This window comes from Corvus brachyrhynchos, unplaced genomic scaffold (genome assembly GCF_000691975.1).
Source record: "Corvus brachyrhynchos isolate BGI_N302 unplaced genomic scaffold, ASM69197v1 scaffold661, whole genome shotgun sequence".
NCBI lineage: Eukaryota > Metazoa > Chordata > Aves > Passeriformes > Corvidae > Corvus > Corvus brachyrhynchos.
This window is the reverse complement of record NW_008236246.1, coordinates 1,009,438-1,017,446: the sequence shown is the minus strand read 5'-3', so window position 1 is coordinate 1,017,446 and position 8,009 is coordinate 1,009,438. Positions and strand designations below refer to the sequence as shown.

Here is an 8,009-nt window from a genome sequence, read left to right as displayed (position 1 = left end):
CCTGCTGAAGGCTGTTTTTGCCAAGATCAGGGACTTGCCCAGAAAATTCAGTTCCTAGGAATAAGATGCCAAAGATGGGTGTTGTGAGAGTCCAGTGGATGTGGTCATCAAAATAGTGTGTCCAGTCAGCAAAAAGGAAACACAGGCTTTCTTAGGTACTGTGGGTTTTTGGAGGATGCATATTCTGCAAGATAGTCAAGATTGTAAGCCCTCTCTGTCATATGAGAACAACAGTTGTCCTGAACAACAACAAGAAGTTTTGGACAAATTAAACAAAGGTATTGTCTGTCAATGGGCCAGTCAGGACAGGGTAAGATGTGAAAAATGTGCTCTACATTGCAACTAGGAAGCATGGTCCTTCCTGGAGTCTCTGACAAAAAGTACCCGTGGAGACTTGAAGACAGCCCCTTGGGTTCTAGATCTGGTGATAAAGAGGATCTGAGGCCTGTTACACCCTTGTTGAAGAAGAGATCTTGGCAGCTTATGGAGGGGTTGGAGCTGCCTCAGAAGTGATTGACTGAAGCACAGCACTTTCTGGCACCCTGACTGCCAGTCGGACTGGATGTCCAAGGGAAATTCCCTTCCACACATCATGCCACTGATGCTGCATGGAGTAAGTGGATCGCTCTGACTGCACAGTGAGCTCAGTAGGAAACCCTAATCGCCCAGGGATCTTGGAAATCATCACAAAGTGGCACGAAGGCAAAAATATCAGTACCATCAGAAGAGGAGGAGGAAAAGGTGTCGCCATGCTAGGGAGGCCCCACGATATAATCAGCTACCAGAAATAGAAAAGCGATGCTCTCTCTTCTCTGCTGATTCCTGTCCTACTATAGGGACAAATTGAAGATGGAAAGCTGCCATGTGAGTTGCAGAACACAGTGAGTTGCAGAAGCTATTGAAGGACAAGGTGGTCAGGTTGCAGAGCTGTAAGCTATCCAGCTGTCTTCAAATGCTGCTGAATGAGAGAAATGGCCAATGTTCTACCTCTTCACTGACTCATGGGTGGTAGCAAATGCTCTGTGGGGGTGGCTGGACCAATGGAAAAAGACCAGTTGGCAGTGCAGAGGGAAACCCATCTGGGCTGCTGAAGTGTGGCAAGACATGGCTGCCTGGGTAGAGAAATTGACTGTAAAAGTGTCATGTAGATGCACACGTACCCAAGAGTTGGGCTACTGAAGAGCATTGGCAGCTCTGGTGGATCAGGCTGCCAAGGTTAAATTGCCTCAGGTGGATTATTTCTAGCTCAGTGGGCAGCTCATGACGCCTCGTCATCTGGAAAGAGAGGCAACATTACAGATGGGCTCATGACCACGGAGTGGACTTAACCTGGGAGATGGTGTCCACGGTTATCCATGACTGAAACGTGTACTGCAGTCAAGCAGAGCCAGGTGGGTAAAGCCCCTGTGGTGTGGGGGGTGATGGTCAAAATACAAATATGAGGAGGCCTGCCGTATTGATTACATCACATTCTTGCAGACCCGCCAAGGCAAGTGTTACCTGTTGACAGTGGTGGAAGGTACCACTGGATGGTTGGAGACCTACCCCATGCCTCACGGCACTGCCCAGAACACCATCTGGGCCTTGAAAAGCAAGTCCTGTGGCAACATGGCACTCCAGAAAGAATTGAGTTGGACAACTGAATCGTAGACATCTGGGCCACAGAGTACGGGATTGAGTGGGTGTATCATATTCCTTTATAGACCAGCCTCTGGAAAAACTGAACAGCATGATGGTCTGTTAACAACCATATTGAAAGCAATGGGTGGGGAGCCTTCAAACATTGAAATCTACATGTAGCAAAAGCCACCTGGTTAGTTAACACTTGAGGCTCCACCAATCAAGCTGGCTCTTCCCAATCAAATCTTCCACATTCTGTAGAAAGGGATAAAGTCCCCATGAGGGCTGGAATATGAGGAATACATTAGGGACGACAATTTTGTTAGTCCTACCTCAGACAAAGACAAGCCCATCTGTGGGATTGTTTTTGCTCAAGGACCTGGGTGCGCTTGGGTAATGCAGAGGGACAGGCAAACATGATGTGTACCTCAAAGGGATTTGATTGTGGGGTGAGAAGAGTCTGTAATGTTGAATTGTATAATACGGGTTGCTGAATGACAGTGCCACTGTGTGCCATAACTACCATGGACAAGGTGTATAGACTGCTCCAGATATACCAGTCATAAAATCCTGATGCAGTTTGCAACCAGCCCTCCTGCCCTAGAAGACGTACAGGATGGACGGAACCTACAGTCTTGGGCTAAATGAACTCAACAGACATCTTGGAGGGACAGCCATTGACAACGGAAATGATACCTGTGCTTGTGTAGATATCCATGTCTATATATATATATATATATGTGTGTGTATAGTGGGAAAGGGGTTAGGATTTGGGCATGATGTACGTCGTATAGAATAAGGGATGGATAATGTCCTGGTTCCAGCCAGGACAAGGTTAATTTTTGTAGTAACCAGAAGAGGGTGTGGCTAGAATTTGATGTGGATTTGCAGAGGGAGTGTCTGTAAGGGTCTCTTAAGTGTCTCTCTAGTTTGGATTACAGCAGCCTGCTGACCTGTACTGAAATTCTGTGCTACCTCACATCATTTTCTGGGAATGGGGGAAGGGGTCCTTTCCAGGTCAGGTGGCATGGCTGTGGTTGGGTTGTGTCAGCCTCTGCAGTGAGCATTCACGTGTGAACTGCTTGCCTCTTCTGTACACTTCTGTTCTTAATACCATTGCTATTACAGTTCATTTTCTTCCCTCATTGCTGTTTTCAGTAAATTGTTCTATCAACCAATGATCTTTACCTTCTGTGCCTCCAGTTCCCCTTTCAGTGGGAGCACTTGATGGAAGAATATCATTCCTAAACCACAACAGGTTCTACGCAGTTCAGGTAGAAACCATGAAAATGTCATTGGAGTTCTCAATCTGCAGCCTAAATTGGGCTTCTGAAAACAATTCAGATGGCTATCTTTGCCACTCCTGCAGTGTGAGGAAGCCTGCGTGTATTGACAGGAACTGGATGTGTGGATGAAGAAACCATTTTGGAGAAACTCTTTTAGTTCATTTTTGTATGAGCAGAACACAGCTCCTTCTGCCTTGTGAATGTAGATCATCCAGTTGAGGATGTCTTCATTGACAGGAGAGGACTGCTTAGTTAATGCATAGTTATTTAATACTGCAGTACCTGTTGCACCAAAGTAGGAATAATGATAAAGTTACTAGTGACTTTTAATTGACAACAGGTAAATACATGATGGAGAAATCTGATGTGGATATGCAGAGGGAGTATGTGCGTATTGTAAGGGTCTCTTAAGTGTCTCTGTAATTTGGATCACAGCAGCCTGCTGACCTGTACTGAAATATTTTCAGATTAAATTTTTGTTCTAGAGGTGTTACTCTATCATTGGGATACTGTTGACTGTAGAGAGGATATTTTTTTTGAGCTCTGAAGTAGTTTTAGTCTCAGAATTCACATGATTTTTATTTTTCCTTTCCTGTAGATACACAACACTGTTTGGAATGTTTACAGCAACATAAACAAGTTCCTTGGTGAGTATAAGCATGGATCCTTGTTTTTGTTAATTGTAGCTTTTCTTTAAGCTTTTGAAATTTTGCTTTAAAATTCAGGTTTTTCTTAAATACTATGCACAGCACCTTTGCAAGACTTATCTGCATTAAATTCTTATATTCTTGAAGACTGCCATTTTTCCTTCAACTGAAATACGCAGTCTCATTAAAGTAGGTTTTCGTTAATGTTGCTTTTTTTAGGAAAAACCTGATTTATTTTATGTGACTTAAACCTTTTTCCAAATTCATTTTCTTTGTTCAGTGTTTAGGTGCTTATTTTTTATCTTTAGTGTGTTACAGGAAAAGAGAGGGGAAGCCAGAACAGCTAAATGGGACATGATCAAATGACTGAAAAGAATTATTTTCAGTAATAAGTATTTATTTCTTTAATTGCACTTGGTAATTCAAAGAGATTTCATTATAGAAAAATATTTTTTTGTTCTGTCGAATTGCTTATATTTATAATTTCTGCTTCCATGTTGGTCTATCCCAGTCTTAGCACCAGTTTAAACTGACAGCACAGTTACATGAGATGTTGCTGAGAGGTTGAAAATGACGTTCTCCAGGCCCTGTAATCTCAGGGAGCAAGTGAGGATCTTGTTCAGAGGAGGCTCACTCATGTAACACATTTTCAATTCTGTCACTGAGTATTTTGGGAAAGTCTTGGTTCTGCCTGAGGAGAAGAGCAAATGTAGATGTTTACTGGTGTCAGTTCTCTTAATCTACTTGTATGAACTAGAGGAAAAGTAGGAGACTGAAATCAAGTACTCAGTCTTACAGTTTTAGGGAATGTCAGTGGTGAGGAATTAGCTGTTCGGTGCTGTTGTTACAGAGATGTTAAGTATCCGTTCAGGATCCAGTTTCTGTGTTGTGTGGCTCAGAGTTCGCCCGTGTAGTTGTTAATTGAATCTGGGAAGCTTTTAGAGCAAGTAAGTGCTGGTGAATATCTAGTTGAGGATGCAACATCATGCAAGTAAGAACTGCGTGTATAGTCCAGTGTCTTGTTTGAAATGTGTCTTTTGGAGAGAAGAAGGGGGGTGATGTAGTATTCCTTGAAATTTATTGCAGTGTCAGAAGGTCTTTCTGTCCAGTTTAAATCTTTCATGTTCCTGCTCCTATTACTAAAAAAAAAGATCTCAAACCCAAAAACTTGCATGAAGATCATAGCATTGTGGTTTGAAATACTGGTGTGAAGGACATCATCTGAAACTTACAGACATATCCAAAACCAGTCATCTACCTGTGAAATGGTACACAAAAACAACATGAGGCAGGAGCAGAAATCCTTGAATGAACAGGAGCTGTTCTTGGGTTAACATGTTTAGCAGGTACAGGGGTTTTATATCTGTTTTTATGTGTAGGGTAAAACACAGTAAGGCATACTTCATGGTAGCACTGCTGCTGTGGTCAAAACTTGCTAGGCAGAGGGTGTTTTGTCTGCAGGCAATAAAAGTCAGTTTTAATCAGCTTCCCATGTCAGTGCCAATACAATTTTTAAGTGGTGCTTGTGAGACTTCCACTTAGTCTTCATAAGATGCCATTAGGATTGTATAGTATAAATGGTGTCTGTAAATACTGCTTTGCAGTCTGATATCATACCTTTTCTCATCTGCAGGTGTGTGGTTTCAGCACAGCATGGCTGTGGTCATCCACTTGCAAGGTGTTCCGATTGCGGTGGGGACCATGGACTTCTCTGGACTGACCATTCCCGATGGGGGCGTGCAAATTGTAGGGGGTGAACTGGGTGAGGCTTTCATTGTTTTACCACTGATGGAGATGTGAGGCTGGTGACATGGGTGCAGATGATAAAAGTAAAAGGTCAAAACTAACTGTTGCAGAGTAAAAAAAACCAAACTGATGTGCAAAATGTGAATGGACTTAGTCCTTGGCAGTTTTATATGTAGATGTGCCAGCAGATTTGGAACAGTGGTGCTGGAGAGGATGGCAGAGTCAGTCTTAGCTTTAGGCTTTGTGGAATCAACTGTAAATGTGCTTTGTCCTAGAAGGAAACAAAACAAGCTTATGTTGCTTTTGTAGGAGTGGCAGTGCTGCCTGCAGTACCCCAGGTCAGTAACATCTGTGGTGCATCTCCAGGGAACACAAGACAATCTCTGGCTAGTTGCTTTTACTTCCTTGTTTTCCCATTGCTTTTTATTACCTGTCCTACCCTGTAGTCCTCCTGAATCACCACAAAGGTACTGAGTGCCTCTGAGGAATTGGGACAGCAAGCTTCCCATCCAGAATAAACCACAAATTTTAAGTGCAAAGTAGTATTACGTTTATGCAAACTGACAAAGTTGACTGTGCTCCTTTACCGGTTCAGAGAACTATGGGGTTTTTTCCATGGTGTTTCTCTTTTTTTTTCTTTATTGTATCCTTGTGGCAGAGGGAGGGAAGTACCTGGGTTTGGCATGGATGCACAAAAGAATGAAGGAAATAGGTTGAATTGTGGCAGTGAATTGCATTTCTTCTGATTTGCTTATGAAGCAGCACTGAGACAGTATGAAGTTTGAAAGTGGGGCTGATTTCAAGGAAGGGGTTTTGGTGTGACGCTTTGTAAAGGAATGGTTTTAATCACTCTGTCAGGGTTTGGAAAATAGTTTTTGTCAGGGTGGGTGTGGTTTGGAAAAGGCTGCAGTGATTTTGCAGTTTCCACAGAGGAAATGGTAGAGGCTGTTATTAGTGAAAGTTTGCCATGACTGGGTTTCCTCTGTCTGATAATATGAAACAGATTTTCAGTTTCAAGAGGAGCCCACTTCTGTTGGAACTTGGTGTTACGCCAGGTTTGGGGCTCAGCACTAACAGAGCTTAAACTGGAGAGTAAGAACAGCTACGGGTGAAGGTGTACAGGATCTGCACTGTTAGCAGAGCAGAAAGCTTGTTTTAGAAGTCAAAAATCATGATCCCTGAAGGGATCAGTATTAATGTATTTTCTTCTGCATTACCCTGAGATAAGTGTACTTTCCTCACTGATATCTGTGTCTGAATAGTTGAATAGTCTTTAAAAGTTAAATTACCTTATGATGACTGATGGAAAAGACTCTCCCTTTTAAATAACACGTTTTCTTTCAATAATAAAGATTTAGAAACATTTTCTTTTGGAAGCAGTGACTTGTCTAAATCCTGAAGTATTTGTTCTTGAAACAGATCTGATCTTCATAGAGAAGTAAGAGGTTTTGGAGAAAAGCCATACAGCTCTTGGGGTAGGCCTAGTCTCCTTGTTTTAATCATGGTCTTGAATACATGGGATAAATGTATTCTCAGAGTTACCAGAGTGGAAATCCTGTCTGTGTCTCGATTTCGGAACAAAGTTAGTACAAATTGATTTTCTGCTGAAGAAAATTTTAGAAGAGATGTTCTGGCAAGGTGTTCTTATTTCCAAGTTGTAGCTATGACTGACTGATCAATCTAGGGTTGTTTTGTTAACAAACTGTTTTAATGTAGTTCAAGGTTTTTAAGCAATCTTTGCAGGAGAGGACAGAGGCTGAAACATAAAATCTTGCAGTAGGCAAGCCCCTGTGTTCAGTGCTTGCTTTCTGAGAAATGAAGTTCTCTGTATGGACACGGTCATGCTGGTGAAGCCTATTTTGGCACTGCCTCTTGGCCTAGTTTGTGCAGAGCTATGTCATGGTTCTCAGTAAAGGTTGTGTCTCACAGTTTCAGTCTTGCTCTAAGGCTGGGTGTTTCAGGGTAAAATGGTTGAGACCCTCTACTGAGTAATTTATCTCATGTAATGTTCTGCCCAGTATACATCTGCTTGAGGTAGCTGTTCCTGAAATTGGCTGCAAATGGAAAAGCCAGCCTGCTTTCACAGTCTGAGGAAACAGGACTGCTGGGTCATAGTGCAAGCCAGGGGCAGGCTGTGAGAGAGAACCCAAAGCAGCCCAAGTTTGGTAACTTGGGAGGGGAGAGAAAGGAAGATTTGAGAGGAGGGGCCAATGATACGAGATTTTTGCTTGTAACATTTTTTCCTCTCTTTCAACTTTGTGACCTGCTGCCTTCTGATGAGCTTGGCCAAGCTAGTGAAGTGTAGTATGTGTGTGCTTTGACTAATGTTGGTGTTAGCTGACTAGCTGTGTTCAGATTTTCATGGAATCTGCTGCCTCTGTAACTGATTAAATGGCTTTGGCTGTTTTCTTCAGATTTTCTTTTAGTTGTGATACTCATATTCCCTAAAATGTTTGACTGAAACTATAGTAAGACCTTCCTCACCAAAACTGACCTGTTTCTAGAAGCCCTATTGCGTGCGGTCCTGTTACTGAAGTCAGGAGATGTAGATGTTCCTCTCCAGCCCCATGTAGGTGAGCTGAGATGAATCCCTTGCATCCAGATGGCAGCTCTTTCTGAGGAGAACCACTGCGGGAAGCTGCAGTAATGGACCGACACTCTGGGGCTGTGTTGTTGGCTTTGCATTCCCTCCTTAGTGAAAAGGAAAAAT

General features: G+C 42.7%; 1 protein-coding gene across 11 annotated transcripts in view; it reads left to right on the top strand.

The window, feature by feature from the left end:
- PHF20 (PHD finger protein 20) overlaps positions 1–8,009 on the top strand; it is a 69,263-nt gene that overhangs the window by 3,307 nt on the left and 57,947 nt on the right. For 6 of the 11 annotated variants that reach the window (XM_017746974.1, XM_017746976.1, XM_017746973.1 and 3 more), the window contains 2 exons: positions 3,505–3,553; positions 5,187–5,315. The gene's annotated coding sequence lies outside the window, so the exon portion shown is untranslated. Of the gene's footprint in view, positions 1–3,504; positions 3,554–5,186; positions 5,316–6,754; positions 6,775–8,009 lie in introns of those variants that run through there. The other 5 variants (XM_008643482.2, XM_017746970.1, XM_017746971.1 and 2 more) reach the window with 2 other exon arrangements.